This window comes from Eumetopias jubatus, unplaced genomic scaffold (genome assembly GCF_037043125.1).
Source record: "Eumetopias jubatus isolate StellerSeaLion01/CBP00866 unplaced genomic scaffold, mEumJub1_p1.0 scaffold_4, whole genome shotgun sequence".
Taxonomy (NCBI): Eukaryota; Metazoa; Chordata; class Mammalia; order Carnivora; family Otariidae; genus Eumetopias; species Eumetopias jubatus.
Genome location: NW_028274810.1, coordinates 4350725 through 4369852, shown reverse-complemented (window position 1 = coordinate 4369852; position 19128 = coordinate 4350725).

Here is a 19128-nt window from a genome sequence, read left to right as displayed (position 1 = left end):
TGAATTAATTCATTGGGCAAATATATGCTATAGACTTTATATAATTTAGTCTAATTTTAATCTTCATGGGAACTAGGTGTATATATATATATATATATATATATATATATATATATATGTCATTTTTGAGGCCCATTTAATGGATGGGAATATTTACAGAGAGTTAAAATAACTTGCCCAAGGTTACCCAGCTCAGGGCTGCCAACACTACCACACTCCATGAGGAGACAGGCCCTCAGGCTGCAGCTGAAACACAGCAGTTGCTTCTTCTGCTTCCCAGGACCAAGGTGGCAGCATGGAGAGGGTCTCCTATACCCTGTGGGCCAACAGAGCCTCATTCCCTGGCCAGTCTGCTCCCCGGGGAAGGGGATGGGTAGAGAACAGAGTAACTCCACTTGGGGGGTGGGGTGGTTGGTGTTGGGGAGAAGGAAGAAGGAGGCCCTCTTCACTCTGTGTGACAGTGACCAGCAGGAAGAGGGTGAGCTCGGAGCACACTGACAACACTTGTTAATGCTTCCTCATCACTTCTGTGCATGGCATCTCTAATAGCATGCCACAGCCAGGATCATCTCCTCAGAGCTTCCCTCCCTCTCCTGCTCCACAGAGCCTCCCTTCTGCTCAGGCCCAAGAATGCTGTTCACCGGTAAGGGCCTTGAAGAGGCTGCATTTGTCTTTGACCCTCACTGAGCATGCTCTCTCTGGATGCAGAGGGAGACCCAAGTACCCCCCAGCCAGTGACTTCGTTTTTTAAGGCTGACATGCAGTTGCTTCATCATCCATTGTCACTGGTGGCAAGAAATTGTGTTTCCCTCTCCCTCTTCCTGCTCCTTTTCCCCAGTGCCTTTCCCTTGTAAGTAACTATCAACAGAGAACTATAGAAACAGGAGGTCATCACCATTCAATTATAAATTTGATATGGGTTTACTGAATACCACCATGATACTGTCTTAAGTGCCCACAGGGCTCACAGTGTAACAGCCCCCACCAGGGAACCCCAGGCCCTTCATTGGATGTTCCTCTATGGGGAGCTGCCCACCTGGTCCATGCACAGAGACCAATGGAATGACCAGATGTACGTGCCAGATCAGTTTATCTCTCACGCTGATTCTTCACCTTCACTGAACTTGCAGGGCCAAGGGAGCCTGCAGAAACAGTGATCACCCAGAACCAGCACCTCTCCCCAGTGGCTACCTCCCAAGGGCCTCAGAATGGCCATGCCCCTCTCTTCCTCTGTCAACTGTTCTTTGACCCTTTAGAACACTATTTTCTGAGCTACAAATGACAACTCATTAGTGAGTCATGAAATCAGTTGAGTGGGCTGCTATCACTGCCAACACTAGATAAGATAAATTTTTTTAAATTTTTTATAGATAAATTTTTTAATAAGATAAATTAAAAGAGAAAAGAAAATATCAGTGTGCATTGCACAAAGGGTGAATATTGTTTTTGCAAAACTTTTGTTTTGGTTAAGTACTGTGTGTGTGTGTGTGTGTGTGTGTGTGTGTGTGTGTGTGTCTTGAGTATTCTCGGTTGAGTATTAAGTGTATTTTTTACTGGGCTTATGACAGAGTCTGCCCACAAAAGCACAGCACCTATCACAGGCTGTAGCAGAGGATCTTCCAAAGCCAGGTATGATCCTACCCATTCAATAAGGGCAAGCTGGGGGTTCCTGAATTGTGGGCTATGAACTCTGTGGGGGGCTGCTTGCCATCTCCGCTCAGGGGTATCAGTGCATCTGCAGAGGGATCTCATTTGTAAGTGAGCCTGAGCAGAGGGTTCAACAGTCTCAGAGGAAGATACTGGATGCTGAGTGCAAGAGCAACACAAAGAGGCTAGAGGCAGTAGAAAAAGCAAGGGATCTGGTAGCTCCAAAGAGGAAGGTATAAGTCAGGCTGTCAGCATCGAATGAGTGTTAATACAAAGCACTTTGTTAGGCACCATGGGGCATCCAAGGAATAAGAAAGGTTTTGGCCTTAATGAACCCACAGGACAGCAGGGTTGAAAGCCAGGCAGATCTGAACAGTAACGGGCAACATGTACAAAATTGTGTGTTAATTAAGAGTAGAGCCAGGAACTGAGATGCCCGTCAGCAAGTGAGTGGATAAATAAACTGTGGCACATCTAGACAATGGAATATTACTCAGCACTAAAAAAAAAAAAAAATGAGCTACCAAGGCATAAAAAAAAAACATGGAGGAAACTTAAATGCATATTACTATATGAAGGAAGTCAACTGAAAAGGCTACGTATTGTATGATTCCAACTATATGGCATTCTGGAAAAGGCAAACTATGGAGATGGTTAATAAAAAAAGATCTGTGGTTGGTAGGGGGAGGCAAAGGTGAATAGGTGGGGCACAGAGGACTTTTAGGGCAGTGAAAATAATCTGTATGACATTATAATGATAGATATATATCATTATACATTTGTTCAAACCCATAGAATCTGCAACACCAAGAGTGACCCTAATGTAAAATAAGGACTTTGGGTGACAATGATGTGTCAATGTAGTTTCATCATTTATAAAAAAAATGGGAGCACCTGGGTGGCTCAGTCACTAAGTGTCTGCCTTCGGCTCCAGTCATGATCTCAGGGTCCTGGGATTGAGCCCCGCATCAGGCTCCCTGCTCTGTGGAAGCCTGCTTCTCCCTCTCCCACTCCCCCTGCTTGTGTTCCCTCTCTCGCTGTGTCTCTTTCTCTGTCAAATAAATAAATAAAATCTTTAAAAAAAAAAAGTATTGCTCCAGTGGCGGATGTTGATATTGGGGGAAGCTATGCATGTGTGGGGGCAGGAGGTATATGGAAACTTGCCGTACCTTCCACTCAATTCTGCTGTGAACTGAACACTGCTCTAAAAAATAGTCTATTTTTTAAAAATAAAAAGAAGGCGACCTCCTGAGTATAAATTGTAGGGGTAACAAGTGCCAGAAACAGAGTGTGCAGGCATGAGTGGGTTGAGCAAGACACTGAGAGATGCAGAATTTGAATAGAGAGAAGGAAAGGCACTGGAGATTCAGGGAAAATGGAGTCAAGCCTGGGTGCTACTAGTCAGCGTAATGGGTTCTTGAGACTATACTGACATTACCATAGCTGGAGCAGAGACTCTGAGTAGAGGCTGGCTTCATAGGGTGAGGCAAGATTATGGAAGGTCAAGAAAATGGATTTGATATTATAAATAAGATAAACATCTAACATAACCCAAGTGTCAGCTGCAGGCAACTGGCCACTTGAGATCCAAATAAGATTGGCTTGAATCTCAATTCTACATCCTGTGGAAAATTCAATGCTCTCCCCAACACGTCTACACTTTCACAGAGCTGTTACATTTTTGTGGTCTCCTCTGGTTCTGGAATTAGTTCAGTTTATCAACACTCACCTTCCACTGCATGTGGCCCCTCTTCTCACCGAGAAGTGAAAATCCGTTGATTTTCCTTTCCCTTGATTGACGCACCATCCCCCCCCCCTCCAAATCTTACAAGGCCTTTGCTGACATTTTGAGGAAAATGAAGAAAGGATTTACCTTGCCGCAATGCAAACAAATTAAAATTTAATAGTAAAAATAAAAGGTCCCTCTGCAATTTTCCCCGAAACCCAGTTTTCTTCTGTCTAAATTGCAGAGCCACTCCTCATATAGCCCTTCTCCTTCTTTCCCCTTCCCCTACACCCAGTCCCTGCTCCTGTCTCAGGTACAGCAGTTTGGTCTTCTCGTTTCTTGCCAGCCTCAGGATCCTGCCTTTCACCCCCAAGTCTATCCAGGGATTTTCTTAAATAAAGAGTTTCCTTCCTAACAGGAATTCTGATCCCAGCTATTAAGATTTTTGTGAATTTTCATTCTGTTTCATAAGAAATGTTACAGGGAGGTATAAATGCCTAAGAGGTGGGGAAACCGAATGCAGAGGATGAGTAAGAGGCAAAAAAAAGAGGGTGTGAAGACGATTTGGGGTATAAAACATTGTCAAAGGAAGGAAAAGAAATGGAGGTTAAGGACACTCACCCAAGTCACGTTTACATTCTGGTGTTTTCAGAGTTGGTTCTGCAAGCTTCCACACTGAGGCTGACAAAAGGAAGATCTGGGAGAAGGGAGCCATGTTGAATGACACATGGATGTTGGACTTCCAGCCAAAAGGTGACACAAGACATCTGCCTTCTGCTTGTAATTTGCAGTATGATCTCATTTAAATGACTTCCTGCTCTGGGTCTCAGTTTCCTTATCTGTACAGTAAGAAAGTCAGACTAGAGATCCTTTCCTATGAATTCCATAATCAGACCTTAAATTATGTTTGTGGTTTGTTTGGTTTTATTGCTTTTGCAGGCTTCTTATTAAGAGCAGAAAAAGTCATAGGAGAGAGGTCAATAATTGTAAAGGGGGGAGAATGGAGACTCCTGAAAACATGTAGCACTGAAGAGGCTTGGACTGTTGGCACATTAGCTAAAATGTTGTGTGGTTATTCTAGTAGAGCCTTACTCTAATAGAAGATGATGATCCTTGGCAGATGGACACTGCATGTTCTGAGGCTCAGCTATTCATACCTACAGAAAGCTGGGAAAGTTGGCCCACACAGTCACAAATAGGCCTATCATTCCAGTGTCACTTACCTCAACTTCACACATCTAGAAGGGAAAAACCCACCCACAGAATTGTTAGTCTTGAAAACCCTAACCTCTAAAGGGTTTCTCAAAGTGTGTGCAGTGAGTCCTAAAAGTGCTCAAAAAACGAAGAGAAACTTTAGTCAAATGTGCTCAGGAAGCATGAGCTACCTTTAGTTCTTTCTCAGCTAAACAGAACGGGGAAATGTTCTCACCCTTAGCATCCACGAGAATTAGCTGCAGTGTTCGGAAGAAACGTAGTCAACCAGATGAAGTGCACATTGCGTTTAGAGCACACATCCTACCTGTCTTAGTCAGTTTGGGCTGCTATAACAAAATACTATAACCTGGGTGATTAGTCAACAACAGAAATTTACCTCCCACAGTTCTGGAAGCTGGAAGTCAGAGATCATGGTGCTAGAGTGCTCAGGTTCTGGTGAGAGCCCTCTTACAGGCTACAGAGAGCTGATTTGGCCTCATATCCTCAAGTGGCAGAAAGAGAGCTAGCTAGCTCTCCAGACCGCATAGATGGACAGTAATCGCATTTATGCGGGCTCCAGTCTCGTGACCTAATTATCTTCCAGACGCCTCACCTCCAAACACTGTCACATTGGGATTACTGTTTCAACATACGGATGTTGAGGGGACACGCTCAGTCCATTGCACCAACTCCTTTCCCTCCTTCCTAACAGAATTCTGATTTCGATCAGATAACCCTCCTCCTCACAGCTATTGGCTTCATTCATTAAGCTAATCAGAGTAAACCCATTCCCCTTCCGGTGATAATTACGGTCCGAGGGACATAGGAAGCCCGTGGGGAACATATTTGGCTCTGTAATTTCTGAGGCTCAGTGCAAAATGAAAATGCAGGGCCCCTTTTTGAAAAAGCAAGAAAAAATTGTCGTTAAAGACACTAAAATATAAAGCTTTTTTTCTTTTCTGTTTTGGTCTTTAATCTTATCATGGTTTCATTTTTTTAAAAAAGTTTTTTCTGTTTCCTGCCAGTCTCAGGAAAGCAAATTAAAATTTTAAATTATTAGCATGAATTTTATCATTGTCATGACATTGTGTAATACCAGTATTAACTGTAAGTATAAGAGCATTTAATTTATATGCAGAATCATCAAAATCACACAATTCATAGAATGTAGCTCCCAAATGTACTTTGTTCTACCAGAACAGTGGAAAGGCTGTACAGAACTCACTTGTTTTATTTTACTTCTTGATGTGTGTACATTCTATCAACACTCCATTGAAGCCAATGGCTTCCGTGACATGCTTACCTTGTCCTCGCTTTGAGCCTTGCTGAACCCCCATACATCCTGTATTCATGGGACATTGCAAAGATGATAGGGGAATAAAGTGGCAAGGAAGGACAGAGACATAAAATTCCTGTTTGTGTGCATGATCCATTGTCTCATCAGACTTCACTTATAAAACACAATTTCAAAGATAAAATTACTAAGAATTCTAAGACACTGACCATCTTAAACAAGCATTAAACCAAGACAAGGCCCTTCTGAAGATAGGACCCTATGTGACTGCACAGGGGTCATGCCCAGGAAGCCAGCCCTGGAGGCTCTTAGAAAGGGGGTCATCCCTCATTTACATGGTCTTTCCCTCTGCTGGACAGCATTGCTGCTGTGTTTAGAAGATATGACAGCCATCTTCTAAGCATGAGGGGAACTAACCTGAGGTCAAAGCTGAAGAAAGGGAAGAAAGGCAGGAAGGATGTCTTTGAAGGTTACTGAGACTGAATTAACCAGTTCCTGTAGCCACTTTGAGTTGAGTTTCTCTTATTTGCAACTGAAAGCATCCTAACTTGACCCCAACCCGGGAATCTACATTTTTAACTAGCTCCCTGGATGATTCTGATGCAGGTGGTCTAGAAATCATAATTTGAGAAACTCGGCTCTAAAATGATGGCAAACAACCCAGCTGTATGGGGGAAACCATGTTTCGATGAGACGGATGACCTCAGTTGATTCAGGGAGATGCATAGTGCTTACTGGATTTGACCATCAATCTGGCCTTTGTACGAAACTCCACATACCCTCTACACTTAAGAATTTCTCTTTTTTAAAGTTATTTATGATGGCTTAACATCCTAGGAACCAAATAGCTGGAAATCTTGGTTATAGATATATTTTTTTCATTCTATCCCTCCAGGGTGATGTGGGAGGATTTCCGGCTTCCACAGTACATCATGGAGAAAGTGCGCAGTAGAAAAGTTATTTTAAAATCTCGAGACTCTCCAGGGGCTCACCCTATCACTCAGTCCCCATTTATTGATCTAAATAACCTCAAAGAACTGTGGATACTGCAGCTGTTCTTGCTAAGTAGGATCTCACAGAACCCAACTTCCCTTCCTAAGCAAACAAGAGCCAAGGATTCTGACCTGTGCTGTCCTTGTAGAGTTTGAGCTGTCAAGGGAGAGAAGCAGCTGCAGCGGGGAGTATTGAGTAAATGGGGAACAGAGATCAGCATTTGGAGGCAAAAGAGGGCTAACACCCAGAGATAGTCCAATAAAGTGTCCAGTCCACAGTGGTCCAGAAAGAAAGATAAGGCAAAGAGACTGCAACCTGAATCAATACCAGAGAGAGAGTGTGTGTGAATGGAAGGTTGAAATGGACACGGACAGTCTCCCTTTTAGGGGAGCCTGTGGTTTCCCATGTGTTTGAGGAAAAAGTCTTCTTGTGCAATGCCTTTCCTCTCAATACTTCATTTCTGACACTTCTGGTCACCAAAGGCGGAGGAGGGGTTTCCCATACCAAGCAATTCTATGACATCATTTAGGTATCCTACAATTTAACCCAACTCTGACACTATCCACCTGGACATGGCATCAGATTCCACAACTTGAAGGCTCAGTCCTATAAGACTGCCCCACCACCAGCACCACCATACCATACCAGTCACAATCCACCTGTGCTTCTGGCTGATACGTGTGCTTCTAGCTGACCAGCTGTAAATCAGGGGTTCCCACAGCCCCCTTCTTGGGTTTGATTAATTTGCTAGGGAGCAGCTCACAGAACTCAGGAAAACGTTCTACTTACTCCACCACTGGTTTATTATAAGATGATATAACTCAGAAACAGCCAGATGGAAGAGATGTGTTAAAATAATTAAACAAGGAGGCCATTAGAGGGAGGTGGCTCTAATGTCTTGCTAGCCTATATAAGCAAAGTAAGCAAATGGGAACCTAAGCCTGAGTCAATTCCTATAAATGTCTCAAGATTAAGAACAACCAAACACAAACAGCCAACTAGGCTTTCCCAGATAATGCAACCTTAAGCTATAACTAATCAAAGAATTTCCTTGCTTTGCTTCCAAGACTTCTCTATTAAAAGCTTGCTCTGGGGCACCTGGGTGGCTCAGTCGGTTAAGCAGCTGCCTTCGGCTCAGGTCACGAACCCAGGGTTCTGGGATCAAGCACCGCATCGGGCTCCCTGCTCAGCGGGGAGCCTGCTTCTCCCTCTGCCTGCCACTCCCCCCTTCTTGTGCGTGTGCTCTCTCTCTCTGACAAATAAATAAATAAAATCTTTAAAAAAAAAAAAAAAAGCTTGCCCTTAACTCCTGATGGAGAAGTGCTCCTGACCACTTCTGGTTTGGCATTGCCTGATTCAAATTGATGTTTGCTCAAATTAACCCTGAAAAATTTCAGTATGACTCAGTTTATCTTTTAATAGATGCTTAGGGCAAGTTATGTGAGAAGAGGTATGGGGCTTCCATGTATTCTCCAGGTGCTCTAACCACCCCACACCTCCATATGTTCACCAAACCTAGAAGCTCTCTGAATCCTGTCCTTTCGAGTTTTTATAGAGGCTTCATTTCATAGAGGCTACATAGACATACTTGATCAAATCATTGGCCATTGGTGATTGATTCAAACTCCAGCCCTTCTCCCCTGCCCTCTGGTAGGTGAGTGGAACTGAAAGTTTCAGTCACCTGGTTGGTTCTCCAGGCCCCATCCTTAGGAGTTTCCTAGAAGTCATCACTTCATTAACGTACACTCAGGTGTGGTTGAAAGGGGTTTGTTATGAATTTTTTTAATTTTATTACATTATGTTAATCACCATACATTACATCACTAGTTTTTGATGTAGTGTTCCATGATTCATTGGTTGCGTATAACACCCAGTGCTCCACGCAGAGTGTGCCCTCTTTAATACCCATCACCAGGCTAACCCATCCCCCCGCCCCCTCCCCTCTAGAACCCTCAGTTTGTTTCTCAGAGTCCATCGTCTCTCATGGCTCGTCTCCCCCTCTGATTTCCCCCCTTTCATTTTTCCCTTCCTACTATCTTCTTCTTTTTTTTAAGCTCCATCTTCCAGGGGACTGCCATGTTTTACTGCTTTTTTACACCTCCACCAGTTGAATCGAGTAGAGCTAAGCCACCTCTCAAATGACTTGTTTTGACTTAGAACGCAGTAAATAAGATCAGGGCCATCCCTATGTAGAGGCAAGATCAACAGGCACCTCCATAAACATGGCATGGGAAAATAAAGGAACAAATTTCATCCTGTTCAAATGTCTTATTTTAAGCCACTATCCTTTCACAATGAAAATAAGGAAGAAGATACTATTGTCCCTCCTCTGATCCCTTGGTATCCTTTTTTCATATCTCTCTTGAAATTCTTCCTTCCCTAAGGCCTGCAGCCCCACCGGTGGAGACTTGTTGCTTTGAATTAAGTATTGCCCTCTCTTGGCCAAAGTTTTAAAATGTAAATACCTCTGGGAGAAGTAACATATTATATCCCTATTACTTTTGTATAAATGCATTTAACCCAGGCTTTCCTCTTAACAGAAAGGCCTGAGCTCCTCTAGGGGCTGAGAAATATGAAAGAGGAACACAGAATGAGGCCCAGAGAAGAACAGAATGTATGGGGCAGGCCAGAATGGCGTTCAAGTACACATTGGCCTCTGTCCCAGTCTTACTGAGGTCTGGTCCTGAATAAAACCAATAATAATCGCAGTCACTTTTATTGCTCATTTTGTGAGACTCATTCCTTCTTGGTAAAACTCCTTTACTTGAGGCTATTATCCCTTTGTAATTAAAACAATATATTGTAATCTCTACTTGGGACTCCTTTGAAACTGTGGATAATACACAATGGTACTCTGAAAGCTTTTATTTAGTTCCTCTTGAGTCAAAGCAGAAGCTTCCAGTAAAGGTTTATCATGTTAGGTCCAGAGGGTTATCTCAAACAACTCACATGCAAGATATGGGAGCCCTGGGGGAGATTCAAAGCTCCGTTTCTGGTGTGAAGGGGGTGCAAATATAAGATCCATCTCAGAAGCTGTCAAGGAGCCAAATGACATATCACCTGTAGATTTCCTGGAAGAAGAGCCAGGCTATTGACACAAGGAGAGCAGAGAAGGAGGGCTTCTCCCTTCTAGGCAAAGTAATCTTTCCCTTTTTGTCTTTTGCTGGGAAAAAGTAATTTCTTTATAGGTACATCTTGTAAAAAGAAATTTTGAACTTAAAGAATCCACTGTTTGGTCTTTTTAAGGGGCACCAGTGGGGTTGGGGGCTCAGTGTCCTTATCTATAAAGTGGGTTCATGATGCCCACCTCAGAGGGTAGTTCTGAAATTAGATGAGATTCTGTATGAAGCACTTGGCCAGAGCCACACACAAGAAAGCTGATCCATGGATATCAGTTTTTTTTTTCCAATTTCCATCCACTGACTATAGCCCCAGAATGTATTTAGGGGCATGACCATGCAAAAACTCCTATTACATTTCTGACTTCTCCTAGTCTGCCCTCAACTCGATTTCTGATAAGGAGCTGGCTCTTACAGGTGGGAGGGAAAGATTTCGATTTCCTAACTGTCCTATAACCATATTTTCCAAAACCAAAAATTAGAATGCATGATGTCACCATATGGATGATAGGCAGTTTTTTTTCCTCCTTCAGATATGTTAACTTATTTATGTGAAAAGCCTTCTGAAAGCAAATGATTAAGCCACATTTGGTTATGTATTTAAAGAATTATCTTTTTGAAGAATGAAATTACTTTAAAAAAAAAAAAGCAGCATATTCAGAAGAAAAAACAAAGTCCTTGGTTGACATTGGGACTCTCTGAGACAGCACACAGTCATCACAGACACACCTTCTTCATTCGCTAATCACTAAGGATTGTGAGGCTTGGATGCCAGCAAAGCTATGTCCCCAGCGCCTGCCGTGGGTTAACCTTTCCTTGCCAAACAGCCGGGGACATTTTGGTCCTTGGCCATGTGTGCTGCCATTTCCTCAGACCCACAGATCTTGTGACATACACTCTGAGTGTTACTGAGCTGACATGCCTGGAAAGTGGTCAGTGTTCAAGTGATGGGAATGAAGAGAAAAATCCTCCAAAAATAGAAACACAAACAGATGCAATGTTGAGAAATAAGTCAAATTGCTGCATCATTATTTTGCTTTTGGTGGTTTAATGCTTAGCTCATTTTTATGTCACGTATTACATTTTCTCAGTCAAGGCAAAAAGAAATTCCCATTCTCCTCTCCCCTACCTTTCCTACAATCTCAGAGATAAACTGCTTAAAGGCAAGGACTGTGTCTTCCAATAGACAATTCAACTAGAAGATACTCATTTAGTGAAAGACATAATTATGTCACTTGTAAATTTGACATTAAAGTCCAGGCTGGGTGACTTGTGTAGTCATCACCCCTTGGTTAGCACTGTCCTTCAGAGAGCTAATCCCCAAATCCACAGAGAATTCTCTACAGTTGCTTTCTCTTCCTCAGATGGAATGGCACCAGCTTCACTAGACAGAGAAGCACAGCGGTGTCCATCTTGGCTGGATCAATTCTCAAATTCTCCCCATTCACTAGACCAGTCTTATCTATAGCCAGGTCAGCCCATGAAAAACTTAGGAGTTTAGCAAAATGTGTCTCAAACTCTTTTTTTTTTCTTTATGTCTTCTTCTCACCATCATGGCTGCCCCCCTCTCCCACTTCCACCAGTACCCAAGATCCTACCTCTCTTTACTAGAATAAACTCTTTGATAAAAATTGTATCGGATAAATATATATCAGTTAGTCTGAAGGGGTAGGTCAGCTCCTGCCTCTACCGAGTATACTCCAGCCCCTTAATTAACCATTCTCCCTCCATTCTTAGCCCTGCCCCATTTCTCAGACCCATCCCAAGGTTAGTGGGGTGGTTACAAGCACAGGCTTTGGAGTCTAGCTGAGTGACCTTGAACAAGTCACATAGCCTTTCGGCAAAATGGGTACAATAAATACCTACGTCTTGGGGTTACTGTCAGGAGTGAAATAATACAAAGGGCATGGTACATGCCCAGTAAATGATGACTGTACTTCTTACTCTTGATTTAAGCAATCTTAACCTTCTTCCTGTCACCTCCCCAGTTCTTGACTCCCACTTCAATTTGGTCCTTCACTTTGACCATTCTCTCCCTGAATCTGCAGCTCTTTGCGATCAGGATCTTCATTTGTCTATGTCTGGCACCTGATATATGTCCCCATGTCTAGCAAGAAGTAGATGCTCAACAAAAGCTGAGTGAAGGGTGGGACTGATAGCCTGACGTAGATGAGGCATGGCAGGACTGACTCCTGGGCTCCTATGTCATGCCCTGAGTTGCAGCTCCTCTTCAGCTGGGCTTCTGATCCTTTCTGGTTCCCCACTTCTCCAGAGAGGACTAAACATTTTCTCCACTAAGGACGTTGGAGTCCTATCCCTGAATCCCATTTCAGTCTGGGGCCAAGACCCAGGAATAATTCCAGGCATCAATTGTCTGCCCCAGTTCTACACAGTCTACCTGCTAAGGGGGTAGCTTAACATTCAGTCCTTTTAATCTCCATCAGCATCTCTCCCACTGATATGGACAGTGGTCATTTTCTTAGTCTTACATGAAATGTGAATGAAAGTGTATTTTAAAAGCATTGTTTTGTTTATTGACTTACACTGTGCCATCCAAGGAAAAATAGTGCTTGCTATGCAAAAACAGCTTTAAGACAAGAATCCCAACATCTCCACCAACCTGATCTCTGTCCCTAAGTGCCACAAATCTGGAAATTCTGGAGTCATCACTAACCCTACCCCTTATTCACTGATAAGCCAGTTGTGGTAAACATGGGCTAGGGCAGCTCCCCAAACATGGTCATGCCCTAAGGCTGGTTTAGTGCTAGGTGTAGGGACTCTCAGAGGGCCTAATTTGCTGAAAGCGGACAGACTGGGTTGGGTGGAGGCAGCTCCATCCATCCTTGGGAAACCACCCTGACCTTAAGTCTTGCTTCCCTGTGACTTACCATTGGCCCCCAGTCACTCTCATCTTCCTCGTCCAGTGAGTAAAGGCATGCATGAAAACAACTGCAAAGGACCTCCAGCCTGAGTATTGCTGGATTCCCATCTACGGAGCCCTTTTCACATGGTGGACTTTTTTCCAGCTAGAAAGGGGCTTCTCGAAGCCACAAAAGCCTCTCTCAGGGAGGTGGAGAAGGCCTACTTCAGTGTGGGATCCGAGACCTCCTTAACTGCTAGGAAGCTCTCCCTGCCTGAAGCTCCCTTCCTGAGTTGTCCTGGGTCACCTGCCTCAGACCTCAGGGCTCTGCACACATGTTGTAAGCATTCCAACTACTTGAATAATAACACACAAAAATAACCTCAGGACAGGAGCAATGGTAACAAGTCACTGACTGCAAAATCTTTCCTGTAATTTCATACTAACACACTATCATCACTGATGGCAAGGATGATGGCATCCATAACCAAAAAGGCAGACTCTGCCCTGGGAAGATGGCTCATTATCTCCACTAATTACTTCTGAGCTTTTGTTTAAGCCATTTCCCAGCCTGGAAGGCCTTGTCCCCACTGCCTCCCATCAATTAAAGTCTTACTCATCCTCTAAGACCCAACTTATATGCCACTTTCTCCAAGAAGCCTTTCCTAATCCTCTAGCTAGAATTAATTTCTTCCCTCTCAATGTTCCTGTGACATTTATTATATAATATTTCATATTATCATATTAAAATGTTCCATGATATTTATTATACAATATTCCTATGTCGTTATATTAAATGTTTATTATATGATATTTATTAAACAATATTCCTTTGTCATATTAAAATGTTGTCGTAAAGATATATGGAAGGTGCCTAACACACTGCCTAACCTATAATATGGCCTTAGTAAAGAGATGCTATCATTAAGATTAGGATTTATACTCTACATCTGGCCCAAAAGTCAAGCTTTAAAAGTACAGAGTTTGAGGAAAAAACAACTTCTTAGGCAGAATAAAGCACAAAAACTAGCTGTTCTGGGAACAAATCTGGAAGAAAATAGAGATTTCGGGGGCATACCACTTATTCCTTCCTCTGCTGGGACACACATTTCATTTTGTCAAAAAGACATCAAATCTCAGAATTAAATGAGTCCTACCAGCCAACCTCTCCCCAGCCATCACATAAAATACATAAAATCCCCTCTCCTTCATTCCAGCTCTGCTCAAACTCGCTTCCACCTGAATACTTTGAAGTAACAACCTTTAGCAATTAGCTCTCATTTATTGAGCTCCTATGTGTAGCAGGCCACAGGCTAGGTGCTGTAGTAGCTCAGTTAATCCTCCTGGGAATAGAAAAAGTATAATAAACTTACCCAAAAGCACAGCTAATAAGTGGAGTATTTGAGATTTGAACCAAGGCCTAACTCCTAAGCCTGGTCTTACCATTGTGCTTTCCGACTTCCTTAATTGTTGGAAAGCTTCCCTAAGTTTTATATTTTAGGTAGAAGCCAAAAGTTCTCCCCACAGCTGTGAGTTTGAAACCACCAAAACATACCTAGTCATCTTCCACTTTGCCAGCCGGTAAATAATTAAAAACAGGTGACCTGACTCCAAGCCCTTTCTTCTCGAGGGTAGGCATCCTTCAGTTGTTTGCTCTCCTGCAAAATGGCTCCAGGGCCCCTTCATGGCTGGGTCCCTGCCTCTGACATGTTTCAGTGTGTCCCTGTTGTTCTTTAAGGGCAGCAGTCATGCACACTGGGCCCCTGTTTCAGGGTAAGTCTCCCTCAGCTGTGTTCGAGTTACGCCAGGTCACCTCTAGCCTCTACACATACAGTTGGCTTTTTAGGACTAAGTGTATGACTTCCCATTTATCCCTATTAAATCCCACCTTGTTATACCCAGGACATTGCTTTAGTCTGCTGAGAGCATTCTAAACCCTGATCTTGTCATCCAACGTAGTTGCTAACTCTCTCAGCAAATTTGATTACTCTGTTCTGTGAACCCTTCCAAGTCATTAAGAACAATGTTGATTGAGACCCCGCAGCAAATGACTAGAGACCTCCCTGAAAGTTGACACAGATTCATTAATCATTAGTCTTTGTGTGTGATGGTTCAACCAATTACAAATCCACTTAACTGTACCAGGCTCACAGGTCTATATCCTGCTGAAACCCACCAGCCTGGTAACCCCGTCAACAAAGGAAATGAGCTTAGTCTGGCATAACTCGTTCTGAGTGAGCTCCTGTTGTTTTATGAAGATTAGTCTAGCAGGATGGATCGTGAACCCACACTGCTTCTCCTGATGGTGTCTGTACATAAGCTGGGAGTTGCAATGACATGATAAATCACCTGTAATCACTCCCAGAACTCTAAGCGGCCAGAGCTCCCAATTACCTACCCTAACACAAAACAAAAAATACTTAAATGCAAAAGACCAGCCCGAAGGTAGATTGCAAAGTTTATCTTTGGTTCTCTGACATATTGTTCTGATCCCTTTCCTATGTTGTGGTGTCTTCTTTTCCCTACCCCAAATGAATCCTGTGACCTCGTGAGACCCTGTGACCTTCTGAGACCCTCTGACCTCCTAAGTCTCCCCACTTAGTACCTTATCTAATTCCTGCCCTCCCTAGAATGCCCCAAGCCCAAAATGAACTTTCCCTGAACCACACTCCCCTCCATCCTATTTTCTTAATGTACTGATCTCAGATAGATATAAAGGAAAAAGCAACTGAGTTGAAAAATTTCACATTGAAGTATGAATGATTAATTGTCCTGTAAGAATGTTGGTATTTTTGAAACAGGAACATAGTTAACCCCAAATAATCTCTAGTTCTTGAATGAGAAGCCCTGTGATAAAATTTGAGTAAAGAATTACAAGGAGACTTGGCAATCTCTTTTGCTGGGAAGCATTCCTACTAGTCAAGGGTCTTGAATGCAAATAACAGAAACTCACTCTGATTACCTTAACCAGAAAAGGGATTTAGAAAAAGTTTAGGTATTATCCTCCGAACTGATGAGGAGGCTCAGAAGTGAGACAGAATCTAAGAAAGGCAAGGCAGCCAAGAACTCGTTCAGATCACTCAACAAAAACAGGCTGTCAGGAAGGCTGTGGCAGGCTTCACTGCTGATGGACTCTTGCTTCTACTGGACACTCAATACTAAGTCCCTAGGCACCTGAATGAATCTCTGCCTCTGCTGTCTAGAAGAGTTTCAACTGCTCCCAAAATTCAAATATCGGGGTCAAAGCATCCATTGGCCAAGCCTGGGCCACATTGCCACTCCCCAGTGCCAGGGAGCAGGGAAGGCTACCTTCCCCTCCTTGGCTTTCTTAATGGGAGACTTGTCCTTCTCACCCTCCCCCGCCCCTCATTTTAGGATTCAGAAGTAGAGCATCCTAGAGCATGAGGAATGTCCAGTAAAATTCCTAGATCTCCTTAAGTTTTACCTTGTACTTTTACTGAGAGTCTGCCCCTGGGTCTGCCCCTCCTACAGCTATTTGTGGATGTTGGAAGGAACTTGCTACCTGCAAGAGTCACTGGAGTGGTACTGTAGCAATGTAATTCTCATCTGTCACTGCTCCCAAGCACAGCAGCCAGAATCTTGACAAACTACATTTTTAAGAACTTTTTATTAGAATACAATGCACATATAAAGAAGTGTACAGATCACAAATGTATAACACTATGAAATTTCACAATGTGAACATACTTGTTCAAGAAATATTGCCAGCACTCTGGGTGCTCCCCATTTTGTGTCAGTCACTTCCTCCCCAAGGTAACCACTATCCTGACATCTAGCATGATAGATTTGTTTTCCCTGTTTTTAAACTTTAAAATATGGAATCCTATAGTATTTTATTTTTTATGACTGTCTTCTTTCTCTCAACATTTTGTTTGTGAATTTTATTCATATTGTTGGGTATGGTTGTAATTGACTAACCACTTTCAGAAGATTACTATTGCACTAGTTGACTGTCCCTGGGGGCCCTGGGAGTTACAGATATCATATACTGGATCTGCTCAGAAAGCAAAATCTCTAGATATTTGTTACATTCCCAAGAAATTTGGACCCAAGTACGATTAGTTGTAGTATACTCGAGGAATACCACCTTTCCTGCTTTAAGGTGCTAAAACCAAGTTATTCTGAGTAATAACAGTAGTGATAAAGACATAAGGAACACCTCAGATTCACAAATGTGTTTCATATGAGTTTAACATACTCTACAAGTGTCCTCTTAGCCTGAAAATGCTTGCACCAGAAAGAGAATTAGCCACCAGAAAGGTGGCTCCTTAACAAGTAAAGGACTTGGTTTTTTTGAGAGTATTTGGAGTGCATGGGGTACTGGGCTTGTTCTGTGACAAACAAGGGCTGCCTGTGCACTCGGATATGTCCAAGTGAGCCATCCTTCTGCCCACTGCAATGGTCTCCAAACACATGGGTGATTTGGGGTAGACTGGGCTTGAGAAATCATGACAGCAAGGGAAGCATTACTGATGCAGCTAGAGATCACAAAACAGGTTTACAAAGACACTGCTGATGGAGACAAGGAGATGCATTAATAGAGGGACCGGCCATGGGCAGGACAAGGAATGCCAGTTGATCAGACCTAAAACATTTATGCTCTCCCAAAAATGTGCTCCAGAAAAGCAATCCCGCGGAGAAACAGGTTGAAGATTAAATTGCACCTCCTTGGGGGCACCCACAGTCATTTGATAGTGCACTTGTTGGGTAGAGGGATCTAGAGGTGAGAAGCCAGGGCAGGGAAGGGCTTTGTGGGGAGAAGAATTCCTGACTCTCAGCTGTTTGTTCTGTAAATGGAAGAAGAAAGTACTTTGCATTCCATAGGTCTGTGAATAAAGCCTTCACTTTGAAAGCCTCTCTGTTCCTGATTAACTCATACCAATGGGACAAAGGGAGGTTGCTGCAAGTCTGTGAGTCCCCAGTTAGTGAGGAAGGCAGTTAGATGACAAGTCTGAAGCCTGGCTGCTGGCAAAGGAAGAAACCTGAGGGGCGCATTACTTGGCCGCATGGGCTAGCCTTTCCCCAGCTCTAATGTCTGATTCTCTCTGCTTCCTATCCCCAGCCCAGCCCCAGACTCAGAATCTTGTTTACAACTGGATGGGGATGCGGACAGGATCAATAATGTAAAGAGGAAAAAGCAGAAAGAAAAAAAGCAGAGATGAAAGAATCTGAGCAAGAAGTACAAGTTGAGAGACTGCCAGGATTAGGAAGAGAAAGGAGTGTAGGAAGGGAGGAAGGAGGTATGTCTTAAAGAGTCGTATGTTCATACTTCCCCTCAAAACCATGAATTTTCCCCAGCGTGAATGACAGGCAAAGGGAAGCCATGAAGAGACATTGTCAGAGGTGTAAGCAGTAGCTCCTGTGGGTTGAGAGAGGAACTTCTGATTTTACACTTCACTGCAGCATTCATTCACATTTGTCTGTTGAAGTCCTTTTGAAAAGGAACTTGGTGTGGAAAGCTGAGTACCCTTCAAATCAGGTCAAGAGTCTCAACAATTATGTGTATCTACATGTATCAGACACTGCTTTAGAAGTTGCAGGAGGTATATGAAAATGGTACAGAAGAATGTCTCTGTCCTCTTACCTACCAGGGGATATAGGACAGATGGTGTTCCGGGCCACGGAAGGCATAGATACCAAATAAGATACTGAAGACCAGCAAAGGGAGAGAATTCACCCTAGTAAAGTGAGCAAGGCTTTACCAAAAGGAAAGTATACTTAAGAAGACCATTGAAAAATAGAGGGTGGAATACCAAGACCCACAAGTGGAAAAGCATTGTGTGTGTTTGAAATGGGTAGCCAAAGCTTAGAGAGCTACAAGGAAATGGGCTAGAAGGAAGAAAAGTCATACTATAAAGGCATTTGAATACCAGAGTTTGGGCTTTCTTTGATAAGCAATGATGTAGGGAGAAAAGGCAGAAGAAAAATTATTAAATTTCCTTACTACCTACAGCCCACTGGCCAGTCCTTGAAAACAGGCAGAGTGACATTCCTCTAGGGACTCAACTGCCTCGATGTTGACACTTTGCTAAGGGCAAAAGGCAATCCTAGCCCAGCCCTCCCTGCCCCAGGATCCTCTAAGTTACTTTAACATACAAAAATTCCTCTAGAAATTCCCTTTCCCTCTAAACCCCCAAGACACATGTTGGCAATCACCCCCCAAGCCTAGGGCCCACCGATATACATCTGACGGGTCTCATGACTAAGGTTTTATTAGACGGTAATCAACGACCTTCTCCCAACAAGAGCTAGCCCCCTCAAGGTTCTGGAAACC